The sequence below is a fragment of the Tursiops truncatus genome, chromosome X (assembly GCF_011762595.2).
Source record: "Tursiops truncatus isolate mTurTru1 chromosome X, mTurTru1.mat.Y, whole genome shotgun sequence".
NCBI lineage: Eukaryota > Metazoa > Chordata > Mammalia > Artiodactyla > Delphinidae > Tursiops > Tursiops truncatus.
In genome coordinates, this window is record NC_047055.1 from 118,470,817 (window position 1) to 118,496,453 (window position 25,637).

Sequence of the window (25,637 nt, forward strand, 5' to 3'; positions counted from 1 at the left end):
GCTATGACTCAAAAATTTTACTACATGTATACTGAACAATAATTTATACACACACCACCAAAGCTCAAGTTCTAGAATTTATATACCAGTGCTATTCTCAATAGACACAAACTGAAAATCACTCATATTGTAATGCACATTGGAATAAATAAATTAATAGTTAAATATGTACACTATGGAATCCTATGCAACAGTGGCAATGCATGATCACAACAGGCAACCATACAGGCATGTTCACAAGCAACATAAAATAAAAAAGCCCAATCCAAAAGTGATTTTACTGTGTCATAACATTTATATAAACTACAAAATACAGGTAACGTGATCTTTTTGTTAGATACAAGAACAATATTAAACCTTAAGGGGAGTCACTAGAGTGGGACCAGGGGGCCTCTGAGTATCTGGCAATTTTCTGTATCTTTATCGAGAAGCTATGTATAGAGTGTATTCAGATTCTGAATTTTCTGAAATTTGTCATTTCCTTACAAACCATGCATGTTTTTAGTTGTTTTTTATACATAACAAAAAGTAAAAATGATAGACTAGGGAAGATAATTACATTAGCACTTTAATATCCATGCTTTTCAAGGTGGAAGTGAAAGGTATTAAATACTTGACATTGTGATTACTTCTTAAAAGTAAGGTGAAAATTTGAGATTAATAAATAAGACATACTTCTTCATATATAATCCTCAAACAGGAGGGGTAGAAAGGAGTATTATTTTTTTATTTAATACAGAATCGTTAAGATAGAAAATAATGAAAACAGACTAGGTTTAAAAAAGAGCACACTGGACTTCCCTGGTGGCTCAGTGGGTAAAAATTTGCCTGCCAATGCAGGGGAAAGGGGTTCAATCCCTGGTCTGGGAAGATCCCACATGCCACAGAGCAACTAAGCCCGTGTGCCACAACTACTGAGCCTGCTCTCCAGAGCCAGCAAGCAACAAGTATTGAGACTGCATGACACAACTACTGAAGCCCATGCACCTAGAGCCCATACTCCACAACAAGAGAAACGACCACAAGGAGAAGCCCGTGCACCACAACGATGAGTAACCCCTGCTTGAAACAACTAGAGAAACCTTGTGCAGCAACGAAGACCCAATGCAACAAAAAATAAATAAAATTAAATCTTTTGACTTCTGAGATGACTCACTCATGTGGCTGTAGGTAAGAGGCCTCAGTTCCTTGCCACATGGATCTCTCCTTAGGGCTGCTTGAGTGTCCTCATGACATGGCAGCTGGCTTACCCCAGGATGAGTGATCTAGCAGAAACCAAAGCAGAAGCTGCAATGTCTTTCATAACTTTGGAAGCTGCACTTTGTCATTGCTGCAATTTCTTATTAGTTAAACAGTCAGCCCTTTTCAAGTGCGAGGAGCCACACAGGTACATGAAGACTGGGAGACAATTAGGGATAATTAGGGCCATCTTGGAGACTGGCTTCCAAAGTGGCTGACTAGCCAAACACTGAATTTTGTTTTCTTCACTTCTGGAGATAAAATGGTCAGTGAATCTCATTGGTGGTCTTTGAGATGTACCAAAGTTACCTCTTGCTCTCACCTCCAGCCGTGTGGCTGACAGGGTCTTGGTGCTCCGGCCGGGTGTCAGGCCTGTGCCTCTGAGTTGGGAGAGCCGAGTTCAGGACATTGGTCTACCAGAGACCTCCGGCACCTTGTAATATCAAGCAGCGAAAGCCTCCCAGAGATATCTATCTCAACGCTAAGACCCAGCTCCACTCAGAGACCAGCAAGATCCAGTGCTGGACATCCCATGCCAAACAACTAGCAAGACAGGAATGCATGCCAAGCCATTACCAGAGAGGCTGCCTAAAATCATAATAAGGCCACAGACACCCCAAAACACACCACCGGATGCAGACCTGTCCACTAGAAAGACAAGATCCAGACACACCCACCAGAACACAGGCACCAGTCCCCTCCACCAGAAAGCCTACACAACCCACTGAAACAACCTTAGCCACTGGGGGCAGACACCAAAAACAACGGGAACTACGAATCTGCAGCCTGTGAAAAGGAGACCCCAAACACAGTCCCCAAAGCCAAATGAGAAGACAGAGGAACACACAGCAGGTGAAGGAGCAAGGTAAAATCCCACCAGAACAAACAAACGTAGAGGAAATAGGCAGTCTACCGGAAAAAGAATTCAGAGTAATTATAGTAAAGATGATCCCAAATCTTGGAACTGGAATGGAGAATATACAAGAAACGTTTAACAAGGACCTAGAAGAACTAAAGAGCAAAGAAACAATGATGAACAACACAATAAATGGAATTAAAAATGCTCTAGAAGGAAACAATAGCAGAATAACTGAGGCAGAAGAATGGATAAATGACCTGGAAGACAAAATAGTGGAAATAACTACTGTAGAGCAGAATAAAGAAAAAAGAATGAAAAGAATTCAGGACAATCTGAGACACCTCTGGGACAACATTAAACACACCAACATTCGAATATAGGGGTCCCAGAAGTAGAAGAGAGAAAGAAAGAGGCTGAGAAAATATTTGAAGAGATAATAGTTGAAAACTTCCCTAATATGGGAAAGGAAATCATTAATCAAGTCCAGGAAGTGCAGAGAGTCCCATACAAGATACACCCAAGGAGAAACATATATTAATCAAACTATCAAAAATCAAATACAAAGAAAGCATATTAAAAGCAGCAAGGGAAAAACAACAAATAACATACAAGGGAATCCCCATAAGGTTAACAGCTGATCTTTCAGCAGAAACTCTGCAAGCCAGAAGGGAGTGGCAGAACATATTTAAAGTGATGAAAGGGGAAAAGCTACAACCAAGATTACTCAACCCAGCAAGGATCTCATTCAGATTTGACAGAGAAATTAAAACCTTTACAGACAAGCAAAAGCTTAGAGAATTCAGCACCATAAAACCAGCTTTACAACAAATGCTAAAGGAACTACTCTAGGCAGGAAACACAAGAGAAGGGAAAGACCTACAATAACAAACCCAAAACAATTAAGAAAATGGTAATAAGCACATACATATCAATAATTACCTTAAATGTAAATGGATTAAATGCTCCAACCAAAAGACATAGACTGGCTGAATGGATCCAAAAACATGATCAGTAAATATGCGGTCTACAAGAGACCCACTTTAGACCTAGGGACACATACAGACTGAAATTTAGGAGATGGAATAAGATATTCCATGCAAATGGAAATCAAAAGAAAGCTAGAGTAGCAATTCTCATATCAAACAAAAAAGACTCTAAAATAAAAACTATTACAAGAGACAAAGAAGGACACTACATAATGATCAAGGGATCAATCCAAGAAGAAGATATAACAATTGTACATATTTATGCACCCAACATAGGAGCACCTCAATACATAAGGCAAATGCTAACAGCCATAAAAGGGGAAATCGACAGTAACACAATCATAGTAGGGGACATTAGCACCCTGCTGTCACCAATGAACAGATCATTCAAAATGAAAATAAATAAACACAAGCTTTAAATGATACATTAAAACAGATGGACTTAATTGATACTTATAGGACATTCCATCCAAAAACAACAGAATACACTTTTTCTCAAATGCTCGTGGAACATTCTCCAGAATAGATCATATCTTGGGTGACAAATCAAGCCTTGGTAAATTTAAGAAAATTGAAATCGTATCAAGTATCTTTTCTGACCACAACGCTATGAGACTAGATATCAAGTACAGGAAAAGATCTGTAAAAAATACAAACACATGGACGCTAAACAATACACTGCTTAATAACCAAGACATCACTGAAGAAATCAAAGAGGAAATAAAAGAATACTTAGAAAAAAATGACAATGAAAACATGAAGACCCAAAACCTATGGGATGCAGCAAAAGCAGTTCTAAGAGGGAGGTTTATAGCAATACAACCCTACCTCAAGAAATAAGAAACATCTCAAATAAACAAGCTAACCTTACACCTAAAGCAATTAGAGAAAGAAAGAAAAACAACCCAAAGTCAGCAGAGGAAAGAAATCATAAAGATCAGATCAGAAATAAATGAAAAAGAAATGAAGGAAACAACAGCAAAGATCAAAAAAACTAAAAGCTGGTTCTCTGAGAAGATAAACAAAATTGATAAACCATTAGCCAGACTCATCAAGAAAAAAAGGGAGAAGACTCAAATCAATAGAATTACAAATGAAAAAGGAGACGTAACAACTGACCCTGCAGAAATACAAAGGATCGTGAGAGATTACTGCAAGCAACTATATGCCAATAAAATGGACAACAGGGAAGAAATGGACAAATTCTTAGAAAAGCAGAAGCTTCCAAGACTGAACCAGGAAGAAGTAGAAACTATAAACAAACCAATCCCAAGCACTGAAATTGAGACTGCGATTAAAAATCTTCCAACAAATGAAAGCCCAGGACCAGATGGCTTCACAGGCAAATTCTATCAAACATTTAGAGAAGAGTTAACACCTATCCTTCTCAAACTCTTCCAAATTATAGCAGAGGGAGGAACTCTCCCAAACTTATTCTATGAGACCACCATCTCCCTGATACCAAAACCAGAGAGAGATGTCACAAAGAAAGAAAACCACAGGCCAATATCACTGATGAACATAGATGCAAAAATCCACAGCAAAATACTAGCAAACAGAATCCAACAGCGCATTAAAAGGATCATACACCAAGATCAAGTGGGGTTTATCCCAGGGACGCAAGGATTCTTCAATACATGCAAATCAATGTGATACACCATGTTAAAAAACTGAAGGATAAAAACCATATGGTCATCTCAATCGATGCAGAAAATGCTTTAGACAGTATTAAACACCCATTTATGATTTTAAAAAACCTCCAAAAAGCAGGCATTGAGGGAACTTTCCTCAACATAATAAAGGCCACATATGACAAACCCACAGCCAACATTGTTCTCAATGGTGAAAAAGTGAAACCATTTCCACCAAGATCAGGAACAAGACAAGGTTGCCCACTCTCACCACTATTATTCAACACACTTTTGGAATTTTTAGCTACAGCAACAAGAGAAGAAAAAGAAATAAAAGGAATCCAATTCGGAAAAGAAGTTAAGCTCCCACTGTTTGCAGATGACATGATACTATACGTAAAGAATCCTAAAGATGCTACCAGAAACCTACTAGAGTTAATCAATGAATCTGGTAAGGTTGCAGCATACAAAATTCATGTACAGATATCTCTTTCATTCCTATACACTAAAGATGAAAAATCTGAAAGAGAAATTAAGGAAACACTCCCATTTACCACTGCAACAAAAAGAATAAAATACCTAGGAATAAACCTACCTAAGGAGACAAAGGACATTTACTCAACACACTATAAGACACTGATGAAAGAAATCAAAGATGACACAAACAGATAGAGAGATATACCATGTTCTTGCATTGGAAGAATCAACATTGTGAAAATGACTATACTACCCAAAGCAATCTACAGATTCAACGCAATCCCTATCAAACTACCAATGGCATTTTTCAGAGAACTGGAACAAAAAATTTCACAATTTGTATGGAAACACAAAAGACTCCGAACAGCCAAAGCAATCTTGAGAAGAAAAACAGAGCTGGAGGAATCAGGTTTCCTGACTTCAGACAATACCACAAAGCTACAGTAGTCAAGAGAGTATGGTACTGGCACAAAAACAGAAATATAGATCAATGGAACAGAACAGAAAGCCCAGAGATAAACCCATACACATATGGTCACCTTATTTTTGATAAAGAAGGCAAGAATATACAATGGGGAAATCACAGCCTCTTCAATAAGTGGTGCTGGGAAAACTGGACAGCTACAGGTAAAAGAATGAAATTAGAAGACTCCCTAACACCATACACAAAAATAAGCTCAAACTGGATTAAAGGCCTAAATGTAAGGCCAGACACTATAATACTCTTAGAGGAAAACATAGGCAGAACACTCTATGACATCAATCACAGCAAGATCCTTTTTGACCCACCTCCTAGAGAAATGGAAATAAAAACAAAAATAAACAAATGAGACTTAAAGGCTTTTGCATAGCAAAGGAAAACATAAACAAGACGAAAAGACAACCCTCAAAATGGGAGAAAATATTTGCCAACAAAGCAACTGACAAAGGATTAATCTCCAAACTTTACAAGCAGCCCATGCAGATCAATATCAAAACAACAAACAACCCAATCCATAAATGAGCAGAAGACCTAAACAGACATTTCCCCAAAGAAGATATACAGATTGCCAACAAACACATGAAAGAATGCTCAACATCCCTGATCATTAGAGAAACGCAAATCAAAATTACAATGAGGCATCACCACACACAGGTAAGAATGGCCATCATCAAAAAAAATCTACAAACAATAAATGCTGCAGAGGTGTGGAGAAAAGGGAACCCTCTTGCACCGTTGGTGGGAGTGTAAATTGATACAGCCACTATTGAGAACAGTATGGAGGTTCCTTAAAAACCTAAAAATAGAACTACCACTACCATATGACACAGCAATCCCACTACTGGGCATATACCTGCAGAAAACCATAATTCAAAAAGAGTCATGTTCCACAATGTTCACTGCAGCTCTATTTGCAATAGCCAGGACATAGAAGCAATCTAAGTGTCCATCAACTGATGAATGGATAAAGAAGATGCTGCACATCTTCAATATAAAATGGAATATTACCCAGCCATAAAGAGAAATGAAATTGAGTTATTTGTAGTGAGGTGGATGGACCTAGAATCTGTCATACAGAGTGAGGTAAGTCAGAAAGAGAAAAACAAATACTGTATGCTAACACATATATATGGAATCTAAACAAAAAGAAAAAGAAATGGTTCAGAAGAACCTAGAGGCAGGACAGGAATAAAGATGCAGACATAGAGAATGGACTTGAGGACATGGGCAGGGGGAAGGGTAAGCTGGGACAAAGTGAGAGAGTGGCATGGACTTATATATACTACCAAATGTGAAATAGATAGCTAGTAAGAAACAGCTGCATAGCACAGGGAGATCAGCTCAGTGCTTTGTGACCACTTAGAGCGGTGGGATAGCGAGGGTGGGAGGGAGACGCAAGAGGGAGGAGATATGGGGATATATGTATATGTATAGCTTGTTCACTTTGTTATAAAGCAGAAACTAACACACCATTGTAAAGCAATTATAGTCCAATAAGATGATATAAATAAATAAATAAATAATAATTTATGCCCCCCCAAATTAAATCTTTGTTAATAAATAAATAAGTGCACTCAGTAACATGGTAACTCTAAACCTAAGTATTTTCAGTACTATAGTAAATGTAACTGGATTAATATCTCCTATTAAAGTGTAATTTTTTATATTATGTGCAACTAAATTTTTTTCACAATATACAGGTAAAATAAAAGAATTCCCTTAGAAAGGAGAAAACATTCCATGTATTTAAAAACAATAAAACAATAAGCATATAATATCATGCTTATAATAAGCATATAATAAGCATATATAATATCATATAATATATAAGCATATAATATCATGCTTATAATAAGCATATAATAAGCATCTTAGATAAAGTAGTCTTTAAGTTCAGAACAATTTGTCATTATTGTAATTAGTATTATTATTCCAATTTCTTAAAAATATTTCAATACTTTTTCTATTTGAAAAAATATTTTAATATTTTTTTCTTCACTCTTTTGTGGTCTAATACATGGTAAGTATTTAGGTGCTAACATAACCTAAAAATATATGTTGTTTTTTCACAGCCGAACAAAACTGAATCAAGAAGAAATAGATAACTTGAACATACTGATCACTAAAAGCAAAATAGAATCTGTAATTTAAAAAAACTCCCTACCAACAAAAGTCCAGGATCAGATGGTTTCACAGGCAAATTCTACCAAATATACAAAGCAAAACTTACACTGATTCTTCTCAAACTCTTCAAAAAGATTGAAGAGTAAGGAATACTTCCAAAGACATTCTATAAAGCCATCATCACGCTGATATCAAAAGCAGATGGGAGGGACTTCCCTGGTGGCACAGTGGTTAAGAATCCGTCTGCCAATGCAGGGGACACAGGTTCGAGCCCTGGTCTGGGAAGATCCCACATGCCGCGGAGCAACTAAGCCTGTGTGCCACAACTACTGAGCCTGAGCTCTACAGCCCAGGAGCTACAACTACTGAGCCTGATAGCCACAACTGCTGAAGCCCGCGCACCTAGAGCCCATGCTCTGCAACAAAAGAAGCCACCGTGGGCTTCCCTGGTGGCGCAGTGGTTTAGAGTCCACCTGCCCATGCAGGGGACACAGGTTCGTGCCCCAGTACGGGAAGATCCCACATGGTGCGGAGCGGCTGGGGCCGTGAGCCATGGCCACTGAGACTGCGCGTCCGGAGCCTGTGCTCCGCAACGGGAGAGGCCACAGCAGTGAGAGGCCCGCGTACCGCGAAAAAAAAAAAAGCCACCGCAATGAACAGCCTGCACACCACAATGAAGAGTAGCCCCTGCTCGCCACAACTAGAGAGAGCCTGTGCACAGCAACAGACACCCAATGCATCCAAAAATAAATAAATAAATTTACAAAAAACAAACAAACAAACAAAAAAACAGATGGGAACTTTTCTGGTGGTCCAGCAGTTAAGATTTCACCTTCCAGTGCGGGGGGGGGGGGGGGGGGGGGGGGGGGGCGGGTTCAATCCCTGATGGTGGAGCTAAGATCCCACATGCCTCACAAACAAGAAACCAAAACATAAAACAGAAGCAATATTGGAACAAATTCAATAAAGACTTAACAGAAAACAAAATCACAGAGAAAGACACTACCAAAAAAGAAAATTGCAGGCCAATATCTTTGATAAATATAGATGCAAAAATTCTCAACTGAATATTAGAAAACCGAATCCGACAACACATAAGAGGATCATCCACCATGACCAAATTTGATTCACCCCAGTGTCACAAAGTTGTTTCAACATATGCAAATCAATCAATATGAAACAACCCATCAACAAAGGAAAAACAAAACAAATGATCATCTCAATAGATGCCGAAAAAGCATTTGAAAAACTTCAACATCCATTCATGATAAAAAAAAAACACTTACCAGGGCTTCCCTGGTGGCGCAGTGCTTGAGAGTCCACCTGCCGATGCAGGGGACACGGGTTCGTGCCCCGATCCAGGAAGATCCCACATGCCGCAAAGCGGCTGGGCCCGTGAGCCATGGCCACTGAGCCTGCGCAGCCGGAGCTTGTGCTCCGCAACGGAGAGGTCACAACAGTGAGAGGCCCACGTACCGCAAAAAACAAACAGACAAACAAAAACACTTACCAAAGTGGGTAGAGAGGAAACATATCTCAACATAATAAAAGCTATTTATGACAAACCCACAGCCAATATAATACTCAATGTTCATAGGCTGAAAGCCTTCCCCCTAAAATCTGGAACAAGACAAGGATTCCCACTCTCACCTCTTCTCTTCAACATAGTATTGGAAGTCCTAGCCACAACAATCAGACAAGAAAAAGAAATAAAATCTAACCACATTGGAAGGGAAGAGGTAAAGTTGTCATTATATGCAGACGACATGATAACATATATAAAGGAAACCCTAAAAGTTCCACACAAAAACTACTAGAACTGTTAAACAAATTCAGCAAATTAGCAGGACACAAGATTAACATACATAAATTGGTTGCAATTCTTGGTTTCTCTTTTTTTTTTTAATTTATTTTGGCTGCATTGGGTCTTCATTGCTGTGCACGGGCTTTCTCTAGTTGTGGCCAGTGGGGGCTAGTCTTTGTTGTGGTGCACAGGCTTCTCATTGCAGTGGCTTCTCTTGTTGCGGAGCACAGGCTCTAGGCATGCGGGCTTAAGTAGTTGTCGCACAGGTGCTCAGTAGTTGTGGCTCACGGGCTCTAGTGTGAAGGCTAAGTACTTGTGGCACACAGGTCTAGTTGCTCCATGACATATGAGATCTTCCTGCACCAGGGCTCAAACCCATGTCCTCTGTATTGTCAGGCAGATTCTCAACCATGGAGCCACCAGGGAAGTCCTTGGTTGCATTTCTTTACACTAACAATGAAATATCAGACAGGAAATGTAAACAGGCAATCCTTTTTTAAACGGCATCAAAAAAATAAAATACTTAGGAATAAACCTCACCAAGGAGGTGAAAGATTTATATGTTAAGAACTACAAAACATTAGTAAAGGAAACTGAAGATGATTCAGAGAAATGGAAAGACATCTCATGCTCTTGGATGGGAAGAATTAATACTGTTAAAATGGCTATACTACCCAAAGCAATCTACAGATTTAATGTGATTCCTGTCAAATTGCCCATGACACTTTCCCCAGAACTAGAACAAATAATCCTAAAATGTATCTGGAACCATAAAAAGTCAGAACTGTCAACACAATCCTGAGGAAAAAGAACAAAGCAGGAGGCATAACCCTCCTAAACTTCAGACAATACTACAAAGTTACAGTAATCAAAACCACATGGTATCGACACAGAAAGATATACATCGATCAATGGAATGGAATAGAGAGCCCAGAAATAAACCCACACACCTATGGTCAATTAACCTTCGACAAAGAAGGCAAGAATATACAATGGGGAAAAGATAGTCTCTTCAGCAAGTGGTGTTTTGAAAGTTGGACAGCCGTATTCAAATAAGTGATATCAGAATATACCCTCACACCATACACAAAAATAAAGTCAAAATGGCTTACATGCTTAAATATAAGATAGGACACCTTAAAACTCCTAGAAGAGAACATAAGCAAAACATTCTCTGACATAAATCATACCACAGTTTTCCTAGGTAGTTCTCCCTAGGCAGTACAAATACAGTAAGTCACCTACATACGAACCTTCAAGTTGCCAACTTTCAAAGATGCAAACGTCCATTTGCATGTCCAATCATGTAAGTTAGTTCACGTGTCTGGCATACATTGTCATGTGCGTGCATCCTCTGTAAGTGGTTGTGCTTTTGTGTTCTTTACAGTACTGTATAGAGTACAGTAGTACAGTACCTTTATTTCAAGCCCAAGATGTCTGGAAGCAAGTGTAAAAGCAGTGGTGATGTAGCCGGTACTGTTAAGAAGTGCCAAGCGATACTGATGGAAACAAAAGTGAAAGTAATTGAGAGAGTGGAGCGAGGCAAAAAGATGTTAGACATCGCTCATTCTTATAACATGAATCATTCAATCATTGGCACGAATCTAAAGAACAAGGACAAGATCATGGAACATGTGAAGTCTGCCGTACTGACGATGTTGACAAAATATCGAAGAAGCATGGAAAAGTGATGGAGGAGATGGAAAAACTTCTCAGTGTGCAGATGCAGGATCAACATTAGTGCTGAGCCCTGCTCAGCTTGATGCTGATTCAAGAGAAAGCTAAAAGCCTTCATGAAGACTTGAAGAAGAAACACGGGAAAGAATCAGAGGGCACATCTTTTAATGCCAGCCATGGCTGGTTTCATCGGTTCAAGGCTAGAGCCAACCTTCATAATGTAAAAGTAAGTGGAGAGGCAGCAAGGGCAGATAGGGTAGCTGTCCGGGAACTCCCGGAAACACTCTGAGAAATTACTGATGATGGTGTGTATTTACCCAACCAGGTTTTTAATGTGGATGAGACCCAACTGTACTGGAAGAGGATGCCAGACCGAAGTTACATCAGTAAGGAGGAAAAGTTGATGCTGGGCTGTAAAGCAGCAAAGGACAGTCTAACTGTTGTTTGGTGGCAATGCTTCCGGTGAATTGAAGCTGAAGCCTCTCTTAGTTTATCATTCAGAGAACCCGAGAACCCTTAAACACATAGCCAAGGGCTCTCTTCCTGTTGCGTGGAAGCATAACCCCATATCCTGGATTACACAGGCCACGTTCCAGGACTGGTTTTGCCACCACTTTATCCCAGATGTACCGAAATGTTGCTTGGAGGAGGACGTTCCAGCAAAACATTCTTTTGCTGCTCGACAATGCTCTGGGCCACACCCCATCCATGGATGACTTTCATCCCAACGTCAAAGTAGTGCATCTGTCACCGAATACTACGTTGCTTATCCAACCTATGGACCAGGGAGTTAGAGCGACTTTCAAGAAATATTATTTATGTCACACTTTTTGTCAGGCAGTAAAGGTAAGTGACCAATCAGGAACAACCTAGGGACAACTTTGGAAGGACTATAACATCTACAAGACCATAAAAACATTGAGTTTGCATGGTGTGAAGGTATAGTGGTCACCATGAATGGGGTTTGGAAGAACCTTTGCCCACAGTTCATGATTTTTTTGGATTTGAGAAGGTAGATCAGAAGTCTGAAGAGATTTTCAGCAATGTAGTGATCCTCAGCGAGAAGCTGGAGCTAGATCTGCAAGAGGACGATTTCATTGAATTCCTTGCTGTGCAACATGAGGAGCTTACTGATGGAACTGGAGGCCCAGAGAAAGGATGAAGAGGGACAGGAGGAAGAAGAAGTAACTGAAGAACTGAAGAGATTCACGACACAGAAAATGGCAAGGGAATCTTCTTTATTTGAGGAAGCACTGTTAGTTTTTGAGGCACAGGACCCGAACCTAGAATGGTACCCAAAGGTGGCAGCAGCCATTCAGAATGCAATCCAGTGCTACCTTGTCGTCTATGATGAGAAAAAAAGAGCTACGACCCAGACATCAATGGATCACTTTTTCAAGAGGGTGGATAGAATTAAATCCAGCGAGGAACCAGAACCTGTGCCACCAACGTCAGGCATGAGTGAAATGGCAGCTTGCCCTCTGTCTCCTACTGCTGATAATCCTTCACCTCTACCTTCTCCCACCTCCTCTCCCTCCTCCAATCAGCAACTCTTCTTGCCTGTTCCCTCGAGCCAGCCCGAGTATCCCAGCTGCTGTACTGTACTTTTCAAGTTACTGTACTGTAAGACTAAAAATGTTTTCTTTATTTTTGTGTTTGTTTTTTATGTATTGCTTGTGTGAAGAGTATTATAAACGTATTACGGTACAGTAACATATAGCCGACTGTGTAAGATGGGTACCTAGGCTAACTTTGTTGGACTTACAAACAAATTGGACTTACACACGCACTCTTGGAACAGAACTTGTTCATATGTAGGGGGCTTACTGTAAAAGCAAAAAAGAAACAGGAACTAATCAAACTTATAAGCTGTTACACAGCAAAGGAAACCATAATCAAAATGAAAATACAACCTATGGACTGGGAGAAAATATTAGCAAATGATGAGACTGACAAGGGCTTTATTTCCAAACTATACAAACAGCTCATACAACTCAATAACAAAATAACAAATAACTCAATGGAAACATGGGTAGAAGACCTAAATAAACATTTCTCCAAAGAAGACAAACAGATAGCCAATAGGCACATGAAAAGATGCTCATCATCACTAATTATTAGAGAAATGCAAATCCAAATTACAATGAGGTACCACTTCACACTGATCAGAATGGCCATCATTTAAAAAATCTACAGTTAACAAATGCTGGATGGGGTATGGAGAAAAGGGACCCTTCTACACTGTCGGTGGCCATGTAAGTTGGTGCAGCCACTATGGAAAACAGTATGGAGGTTCCTCAAAAAAACTATAAAAAGAGTTGCCATATGATCTAGCAATCCCACTTGTGGACATATATCTAGACAAAACTATAATTCAAAAAGATATATAAAACCCTATGTTCATAGCAGCACTATTTATAATAGCCAAGACATGGAAACAAGCTAAATGTTCATTGAAAAATGAATGTATAAAGAACGTGTGGTATATGTATACAATAGATATTACTCAGACATAAAAAAGAATGAAATAATGCCATCTGCAGCAACATGGATGGACCAAGAGATAAGGATACTAAGTGAAGTAAGTCAGAAAGAGAAAGACAAATACCATATGATATCACTTATATGTGGAATCGAAAACAGAACACAAATGAACATGTCAGCGAAACAGAAGCAAACACACAGATATAGAAAACAGAGCTGTGGTTGCCAAGAAGAGAGGGATGGAAAGATTGGGAGTTTTGGAATAGCAGAAGCAAACTATTCTACATAGGATGGACAAACCACAAAGACCTACTGTATAGCAGAGGAAACTATATTCAATATCCTGTGATAAACCATAATGGAAAAGAATATATATATATATATATATATAACTGAATCACTTTGCTGCACAGCAGAAATTAATACAATGTATAAAGGCTGCAGAGGGTGTGGAGAAAAGGGAACCCTCCTGCACTGTTGGTGGGAATGTAAACTGATACAGCCACTATGGAGAACAGTACGGAGGTTCCTTAAAAGCTAAAAATAGAACTACCATATGACCCAGCAATCCCACTACTGGACATATACCCAGAGAAAACGATAATTCAAAAAGATACATGTTGGGCTTCCCTGGTGGCGCAGTGGTTGAGAGTTCGCCTGCCGATGCAGGGGACACAGGTTCGTGCCCCGGTCCGGGAAGATCCCACATGCCGCGGAGCAGCTGGGCCCGTGAGCCATGGCCGCTGAGCCTGTGCGTCCCGAGCCTGTGCTCCGCAATGGGAGAGGCCACAGCAGTGAGAGGTCCGTGTACCACAAAAAAAAAAAAAAAAAAAAGATACATGTACCAAAATGTTCACTGTAGCACTATTTACAATAGCCAGGACATAGAAGCAACCTAAATGTCCATCGACAGATGAATATATAAAGAAGATGTGGCACATATGTACAATGGAGTATTACTCAGCCATAAAAAGGAACAAAATTCAGTTATTTGTAGTGAGGTGGTTGGACCTAGAGTCTGTCATACAGAGTGAAGTAAGTCAGAGAAAAACAAATACCATACACGAACACATATATATGGAATCTAGAAAAATGGTACTGACAAACCTAGTGACAGGGCAGGAATAAAGACACAGATGCAGAGAACGGACTTAAGGACACAAGGCGGAAGGGGAGACAGGGACGTAGTGAGAGAGTAGCACTGACATATATACACTACCAAATGTAAAAGAGCTAGTGGTAAGCTGCCACATAGCACACGGAGATCAGCTCGGTGCTTTATGTCCCCCACAGGGGTGGGATAGGGAGTGTGGGAGGGAGCCTCAGGAGGGGGAGCTATGGGGATGTATGTATACATATACGTGATTCACTTTGCTGTAAAGCAGAAACTACTACAGTGTTATAAAGCAATTATACTCCAATAAACATGTATTTTAAAAACCCACAACATTGTAAATCAACTACACTAGAAAATATTTCTTAAGTGCAAAAGACTTTTTGAATGTAAGTTTTGTGTGTGTGTACCACAGGTTCAATATATATGCATTATGTCAAATTGATTACATTGTTTTTCAAAATAAAGAATTTTTGATATTCTACATCAGCTTCATAATATAAATGCAGAAAAACTATATTATTTTTTTCTAAAGTTCAGAAATAGCCATTTTGCTCATTCGGTATACTATAAACCACTAACTGTTAAAAAGAGATTCATGACCTCTTCCTTTGAAAGAAGTATTTCTGCACTCACACAAGTTAAATAGAATGTTCCGCCATGAACTGACTTCCCACCAAAGAGACACCAGATTTGCATCCTGAAATCTCTTTCTTGCAAAAATGTCCAATTAGCATCCTAGCATTACAGAAAAGAAATGCTTTTTTCTAGATCTCAAATTCCATACAACTTTATCAAGACATCATGTATTTTTTTTCACAGACACAGACTGTATTTTATTTTTACAACAGATAAATCAACTGACACCAAGCATTGTAAATGGATGACCACAACAAAAGCAACAATGATTGCAATTACCAAACACGAAACACACTCACACTATGTCATAATATTGACATTCAGTCCAGGAATCCTCCACTGTAAGAGCTCCTTTACTTTGCAGTGAAAGACACCATGTATTTTTAAATTATCAGCACTCACCTGAGATCTTCAAAAATCAACAGAAACATAATTTTGTGTTGTCTTTCATTTACTCTGGTTCTAAGTGGTCATTTCTAAACGAAAGTATTTAAGTATGTTAACGTCATTTTATAACATCATATTTCAAATGACTACCGTCTCTCCAAAGATGAAATATGAGGAACTCATAATTAGGCTCTCCAAAGTACTACGCTCTGAATCTGTATTACCCTTCTGCTGAACTCCACACTGTTCATTATTCTCTGAGAATATTCTTTTTCTTGTATGGCAATCACATGCTCTTTCATTTCATGAAGTGTTTTCCTACAATTTTATGCCTAGTTTATTTCTGAGAATATGCATTATTTCAGATTGATATTTATGGACAAACAGACTTCTCTATAATTCCCTGAGAGTTTCAAGAACTCCTTCTTCTTTTTTTTTTAATACCTAGATTCTGAAGCTCTCCACAAAGCATTACTAAAATTGCATTTACATAAGTATCTACATAGTAATCACACATTAATGCATTTACAATTGTATTATGCTTTATTGTAACTTTGGAGCATAAATGTAGCTGTCTTATTTACCACCCTCTTGGAAATCACTTTAATATTTGCATTTAGGACTTGAAAGAGAATGGATAAATGAAAACCTGAAGAATATGCAAATACAATTTATATATTTCTCATAAAATTAGGTGATTATCTAACCTTTATCCAGAAAAAAAGAAGAGCCCAGATACTCTGCAGGCATGATACTCGAGAATGTGTGGTGTTCCAGCAGGAAACCATCCAGTAATCCATGTGGCAGAGTTTACCTGTGACCAACTGGGGTTAGTGACCTATGCATTCTTTACATGCAACATATCAGAAGTGGAAAAAGGGAATTTGTCAGTTGTGGCAATAAGTATAATGAAGATTTGTAGCAGGTCATGCTCATATATTCAACACAGGTACAATCAAAATTTCGCTCAATTCTGGTAGATCTAAGTCTGTATCTGTTACCTTGTCTTTAACGAGGAAATGTCAGAACTGACTTACAAAAAAAAGTGTTTTGTTTGTTTGTTTGTTTTAATTACAGTCACAGTGAATAAGACATAGCTCAGAACAGCTAATGTGACTTAGTGATTCTCTCATCAGGAAATACAGTTTCTACTTCCCTGTTTATTCTCCACATCCTGTAGTAAGTTAAGTTTCAATGAAAGATAAATCTACAGGGCGAAAAAGAAAAGAAAACTTACATGTGTTGATAAGATCATTCTGACAGGTTTTACCACGTATGTCAGTGTTTCTGGCGATGGACACAAGCCAGAGCTCCCTACTCTGACATTTTCACTGATGTCATTCCCCTTGATCCTCAATTTGAAAGTGGATAAAAATGTTTTCTATGTTTTCTTCTTTAAGAAATTAAATAAAGAATGCTTTCTAGACATGATCCTCTAATGGTTTTCAGTCAGTGGTCATCAAGAGAGGAAAAGCACAGAATCTCATCCCCACAGAAGGGTGACATTCAGTCAGGTAAGAAAATTCTCCCCAAAATCAGAGCTTCATCTTTTACATGCAATCAGAGGCTTTCACAGGTTCTTCATCACTCTGCACTCAGCCATACCATATGGGATTGGCTCTGAGAATCTCACATCAGATGACTGACAAACATGTCATAGTACACTGATCTCGTACTAGATCCTGCCTCTCTTAATGATCTCCCGCAGGGATACTGCAGTATTCTAGGATACTTCCTGGAGCCCTCTACTCTATACAGGTACACTTCCAAGTAGAAACAGAAGCCTTGATTCTCACTGGGACCCCTGCTCTGTCCAACCAACCTCTCTAGAAATATGATGTTCTAATCTCTCCTGATTACAACATTTCAAGGTCTCTCCCTGTGCTAATTTACTAAAGGTAAAAGAGAAAGAAGAAAGAGGCAAACTATGCAGGGAGCAATATATAAGATAACTTTACTTAATGTATTTATCTGATATACCCAAATATTGAGAAATATAGATTCATTTCATAATGGTCAAGGAAAGAGGAGGAAGAACCTCCATGCCAACAGTATATATAAAATGAAATCAATATTGCATAAGCTCCAGCTTAAGCTTAGCTACGAGGTACTAACTCTTCTCATAAAGAAGCAATAACTCTCCATCATTTGAAGCACACTGAGGACTCAAACAGCTGGACACTGAGGGTGTAGGCTCCTCGCTCGAATTCTGTACCTGCATCACAGAGCAATGAAATATTCCCAAAGAATTATTAAGGATGAGGTGGGGAGCCAAAATAAGAAAGATGAATCCATAGTCTGCCCTACCATCTGTTCTGCAGGATATTACCACCATCGTGGCCCAATATGACCTTCCCACTTTTCTCTGGGCCTCCCTACTTTCCACCTCCATCCTCTCATTATATCTTACCTACACTTGGAAACGACTCTAGTTTTTCCACTTATCTTTATCAACAAGTAATCCAAAGAGCAACTTTGTATATAACTCCTTAGAAACCTCAGGTCTGACTCAGTAATATATGACCTCCAAAGTCCAAAGTTTTCCTAATTCCCTTTATTATTTTTTTTCTAATTTCCATGTACTTACACTCTCAGGACCTCCACTGTTCTCAAGTTAGTCTTCCCTCCAAAATCTGTCAACCTAGACATAGACTTAAGTACCAGCCTCTAATTATCTCATACGGAATCTAGTTTTTAAAAAAGCCTCAGCAAACCTTTTGGACTTCATTAAAGACTCTTTAAGATAACTCACAGGAGATAGCAGTACACCCACAGATATCTATTTAATACACTCTCAGAGTAACTTTTAATTTTTTTTATAAATTCTCTTCTGGCCAATGAAGACTCTCGCCTCTTCTTCAAAATATGCAGTGTCTTACCCTTCTGACTACTCTCAGCTCCATCCCAGATCCACTCCCTGTCCTGATATTACATTCTTTCCCAATTTTTTATGTTGGTAAAATCAAATAACATAAAATATAACATGTTAATTATTATAAAGTGCACCATTCAGTGATATTAAATACATTCATATTATTGGGCAGCCAATATCACCCTTTACTTTCTAATTCTTTTCTATCTTTTAAAACTGTAACTCAATATCCTTTAAACATAACTTTCCTTTTTGTTTCATAACCACATGAAAAGCATCATTACCCTCTCAATTTCTATGGTTGTGACTACACTAAGTACCCCATATAATTGAAATAAGTAGTTGTATTGTTATGACTTATTAAATGTCACAAAAATGGCATTTTTGGTAGCTTAATTTCCTCAAGATCCCTCCATGTTGTAGCATATTCCTAGATCTTTTCCTTCTTAAGACTGAAAAATATTGTATTATATGCGTATACCACATTTTGTTTATCCAGGAACTAGTGGATGAACACTTTGGTTGCTTTCATATTTTAACTATTGTGATTATTACTGCTATAAATATTGAAGTACAAATATTTCTTTAAGACCCTGATTTCAATTCCTTTGGGTACACCTCATAGTACAATTCCTGGATCATGTAGTAATTCTATTTTTCAATATCTGAAAACTTGCCATACTCGTTTGCAAAGCAGCTGTATCATTCTACATTCCCACTGACAGAGCACAATGCTTCCAACTCCCTCACATCCTCACCAATACTTGTTTTCTGCTTGTGTATGTGTCTGTGTGCTTGTGTGTGTGTGCATGCACACAAATATATAAACATGCATTTAGTGATATGGAGCATCTTTTCAAGTGCTTAGTCATTTGTACATCTTTTTGAAGAACCATCTATTCATGTCTTTTATCCATTTTTGAATCAGAATGTTTGCATTTTGTTGAGTTGTAGGAGCTCTCTCTATATTCTGAATAGAAATCTCTTGTCAGATAGATGGCCTTCAAATATTTTCTCCCATCTTGTGGGTTGCCATTTTACTCTGTTTCCACTTCTTTGATACACATGCTTTTAAAAAAATTATGTACTGAAAATTGTTTATTTTTTTGTTAACTGTGCCTTTGTTATTCCTTAGTTTCATATCGAGGAAACACTGCCAACTCCAATGTCATGAAGCTCTTGTCGTGTGTCTTCTTCAAAGACTTTTTATTTTATTAGGCCGTATATTTAGTTTCTTAATACATTTTCATTAACTTTTGCCTATGATGTTAGGTAAGGGTCCATCTTCCTTCTTTTGCATGTTGACAACAAGACTTCTCAGCACCATTTGTTGAAAATACTATCCTTCCTACTTTGAAAAGTCTTGGCAACTTGTTAAAAATCATTTGGCCATATATCAGGGTTTATTTGTGGGTGCTCTATTCTCTTCCATTGGTCTTGATTCAAGGGAGGAAATAGTATAACATATCCAGGTTGATGAAGAACATAAAGAAAAACCAGGACTGAGAATTAGGAAGGAAAGATAAAACAGCAGGGAGTAAAAGACAGTGTGAGAGAAGAGCTTGTATTTGCGAGTTCAGGGAAATGTGATCATGCTAAAACCACTAAAAACCTGACTGAACAATAAAGTAAATTTTTTAGCAAGAAACATAACACTTACCCATCTCTGGGAAATACAGTATGGACATAAAGATAAACTACACACAAATATATTAAAAAGGGAAGGGTTTTCATGGTGTGAGAATATGGTGGGATGTGAAATACAATTTACTTCTGTTCTACCATTGTCTCTAAAATTTATCAAAGTGTATATACAAGCAATTCCAATTCCGGTAATGTGCTTGACAGGTTTATATATGAACTTCAGCAGACCAGTGAATGTATATTCATAGTAGGACTGTTCCATAAACCAAAAACCATAAAACAGAAACTGGAAAGACTATAGTTCAGTTTGTCAACACACATACAGATGCAGTGATGGTTAACAGTCCCAAAACAGAAGGTGAGCATGGGTGCAAGAGGTTAATCCCCAGGCTGGGGTGGGGTGCAGAGTTTGAGGGTAACACAGGTAGAAAATCCTTTTGTCCTATCCTTGATTTTTGAGGTATGGAAATTCACAGGTCACTATCTCCATTTCAAAATGAATGAATGCACTATTCAATTTTTTAAAACAGGCGAAGTGAACATGAATCATATAAATTTCAAACTGCCACAAATCAAATAAGATACTAAGAAAACTTAAATAATATGATTTAGGAATGAAGTGGAGAGATGGTCCTAGATGGTAGCATAGAAAGACCCAGAGCTTGATGCCTCTCATGGGCACACCAAAGTCACAAATATTTACAGAACAGCAATTGATGAAAAAGGCCGGGACCTACCATAAAAGATGTTTTACAGCTAAAGACATAAGGAAGGCATCACAAGACAGGAAGGAAGGGGAAAAGCCTCAACATACTCAAGACCCATACCACCAGGTGCGTGGCCGACACATGGGAGAATAATTATAATTTCAGACGGGCTCCCAGGTAGCAAGGGGTATGAACCTAACATCAGGCTCACAAGCCCAGGGATCCTGTGCTGGGAAGAAGAGTCCCTAGAAAGGTGGGCTTTGAAGACAAGTAGTGCTTATTTCCCAAAGAGCCAGGGGGTTGTGGGAAATAGAGATTCCACTCTTAAAGGATGCTCACAAAATCCCACATGATCTGAGAATCAGAACATAAGCAGGAATTCGAAAGCATCCTGGGTCATACCTACCTCCTGATCTTGGAGAGTCTCCCAGAGAGGCAAGACGCAACTACAGCACAGCCTCAGGGACATAGACACTGGCAGCAGCCATCTGGGGGAGCTCCTTCCACCTACCTTCTACCTACCTCCTTCTCTCTACCAGTGGAGACTGGTAGCAGCAAGCATAATTTCGGAATCCTCCCTCTAGCTTATCAGCCTCAGGACCGACCCCCACCCATTTCCACCAGACTATACACACAAGCACTAGGGGGCTTCAGGCCAAGCAGCTAACTGAGCAGGGGCACAGCCACACCCACCAGCCAACAGGTACCTTCAGACCCTCTCAACGTACAGCTGCCCCTGGACATGGCCCAGCCACCAAAAGCCCCAGGACCAGCGTCCACACGTCGGTGCACACGCACTAGATCCAAGACCCCCAGGACCCCTCACACAGAGACCCTGGATCCCAACTCCACCCACCAGTGGGCAGGCACCAGCCTCAGAATCCCTGGCCACTCCGACAAGTGAGCCTGCTCTGGCCCTGGAATCAGCCTCACCCGTCGGCAGGTGATTACTGCACAGGGACTAGATGGAGCTTGGACCTACCCAACAGCAAACGTCCTCTAGCCTTAGGATCAGCCTCCTACACCAACAGGCACACACCAGCTCCAGGAATACCACAGCCCAGCAGCCTGTGTGACCAGAACACTCACCTGCAGGCCAGAAGCAGCCATGGACTCAGCTGGGTCCTGACCCTGCCCATCAGAATGCCAACACAAGATTAGGGATACCCCAGACCCTGCAGATAGCTGTGTCAGGTACAGTGATCCAACACCAACTCTGCAACTCCTGGGCCCTGCAGCCAGAACTCAGGACCTGTGTCTTCCTCCAAGTAGTGAACATAGCCCCAGGACCAGTGACTGGGCACTAGCCCTGATATCACCTGGACTGCAATTCTACCCATAAGTGATCCAGCACTAGATTTGGTGTCCCCCAGCGCTGTGCAGCCAGCTGCCTTATGATTTAGCCTCACCAAGCAGCACAGACAGCCTCCATACAAGGCAGAGCCAGGCAAACAAGCACTCTGGGGGCAGCCAAGCCTACCAGACCACCCACAGTAGTCAGCCCACCACAACAGAAGAGCCCAAGCAGTCCACATAGGGGGTACACCTTGAACATATAGCTCTAGTGACCAGGGGACAGTGGGCTGCTGGGACACATAGGACCTCTCCTACAAAAGGCCACTTCTCCAAGGTCAGGAAATGTAACGAACCTACTACATACATAGCAATAAAAACAGCAAGTTAAGAAAAATGACATGACACAGAAACACGATCCAAATGAAGGAACAAGATAAGAAACCAGAAGAAGATCTAAGTGAAGTGGAGATAGGCAATCTCCTCAACAAAGAGTTCAAGATAATGACTATAAAGATGATCAAAGAACTCAGGAGAAGAATGGACGACCAGAGCAAGAAGTTAGAAGCTTTTTAAAAGAGTAAGACTCCTAAGAACAACCAAACAGAGATGAGGAATACAATAAATGAAATGAAAATTACACTAAAAGGAAACTACTATAGAATCAAGGATACAGAGGAATGGATCAGAAAACTAAAGGACAGAGTACTGGCCATCACTGAAGATGAACAGTAAAACAATAGAATAAAATGAAATGAGGAAAGTTGAACAGACCTATGAACAACATCAAGTGTACTAATATTTGCGTTATACTGGTCCCAGAAGCAAAAAGGAAAGAGAAAGGGGTGGAAAACATACCTGAAGACATAAAAGCTGAAAACTTCCCTAACCTGGGAAAGAAAACAGACATTCATGTCCAGTAAACACAGTAAGGCCAAAACAGGATCAACCCAAAGAGGACCACACCAAGACTCATTGTAATTAAAATGGCAAAAAAGTAAAGAAAAAAAGACACTATTAAAAGGAGCAAAGGAAAAGCATCAAGTTACAAACATGGAAACTTGCACAAAGTTATCAGCTGACTTTTCAGGATAACCTCTGCATGCCAGAAGGGAGTGGCATGGTATATTCAAACTCATGAAAGGGAAAATCCTATAACCAAAAATACTCTACCCAGAAAGGCTCTCCTTCAGATTTGATGGAGAGATCTAAAGTTTCTAAAGCAAAGCTAAGACCTCAGCATCGCCAAACGAGCTTTATGAGATATCTTAAAGGGGCTATTCTAAGTGAAAGAGAAAAGGCCTCGACTGAATCATAAACATTAGGAAAGGAAACTTACTAAAGGAAAAACCTCATTGGATAAGACAAATATTCAACAAAGGCAGTAAATCAACCATGTACACAGCTAGTAGGAAGGATGAAAGAAAACACTAATAAAATCATCTATATTCACAATAAGAAGTTAAGGGACACACAAAACAAGTAGATGTAAAATATAAGGTCAAATTCAGTAACTGTGGGGGAGGAGAGTAACAATGCAGATTTGTTAGTGTCCATTTGAAATTAAGAGCTCAGCAACTTAAAATAATCTCCCTCTCTCTCTCTCTCTCTCTCTCTCTCTCTCTCTCTCTCTCTCTCTCTCACACACACACACACACACACACACACACACACACACACATACACTGAAAGAAATCCAAACATAATGTTAAAGATAGTCCTCACATCACAGATGAAGGGAATAAAAGGGGAAGAAAGGAACACTGAAGAAATTAATTAGGGATTCTAAAAATACCCAGAGAGAAATAAAAATGAGCACAAAATGATCCAAAACCTATAGGACACAGCCAACGCAGTTCACAGGGGGAAGTTACAGTGATACAAGCTTATTCTTAGGAAACAAGAAAAATCAAATAAACAACCTAACATTACACCTGAAGGAATTAGAAAAAGAAGAAAAAACAAAACTCAAAGCTGTCAGAAAGAAAAAAATTAAGAAAACAATACCATATGCAATCACACCAAAAAGAATAAGATACCTAGGAACAAACACATCTAAGCAGGTAAAAGTCATGTACTCAGAAATCTATCAGCCATTGGTGAAAGAAGTTGAAGGCAACAGAAAAAGATGGGAAAATATAGCAGGTGCATGGACTGGAAGAATTAATACTGTTAAAATAACCATACTACCAAAGACAATCTACAGATTTAATGCAATCCCTCTCATAATACTAAAGCATTTTCACAGAACTTGAAAAAGTAATTTTAAAATTTGTATAGAAACACAAAGACCCCAAATAGCCAAACAATCTTGAGAAAGAACAGAGCTGGAGGCATCACGCACCTTGACTTCAGATTATACTGCAAAGCGACAGTAATCAAAGAGAATCGGACTGGAGCAAAAACAGACACAAAGATCACTGGAATAGAATAGAGATCCCAGAAAGAAGCCCACACACTTATATTTAATTGATTTATGACAAAGCAGGCAATATGGAGAAAAAACTGTCTCTTCAATAAGTGGTACTGGGAAAACTGGTCAGCTACATGGAAAAGAATAAAATTTGAGTATTTTAGCACACCATATATAAAATAAACGCAAAACTGAATAAAGACCTAAATGTAGGACCATAAAACCCCTAGAGGAAAATACAGAACATTCTTCAGCATAAATGATAGCAACAGTTTTAGGTTCAGTCTACTAAGGCAAATGAAACAAAGCCAAAAATAAACAAATGGGACTTCACTAAACTTAAAAGATTTTGCATAGCAAAGGAAACCAAAGACAATATGAAAAGACAACGTGCTGAAAGAGCAAAAGTATTTGCACATGATAAGAAGTTAACACAACTGGGGCTTCCCTGGTGGCGCAGTGGTTGAGAGTCCGCCTGTCGATGCAGGGGACACGGGTTCATGCCCCAGTCCGGGAAGATCCCACATGCCGCGGAGCGGCTGGGCCCGTGAGCCATGGCCGCTGAGCCTGCGCGTCCGGAGCGTGTGCTCTGCAATGGGACAGGCCACAGCAGTGAGAGGCCCGCGTACCGCAAAAAAAAAAAAAAAAAAGTTAACACAAAAAGAGGACCAATCAAGGGTTAATATCTAAAATACAGAAACAGCACATACAACTCAATATCAAAAAAACACCCAAAATCTTTTTTAAAAAACTGAGAAGACCTAAATAGATGTTTTCCAAGGAAAAAAAATACAGATAGACAGCCA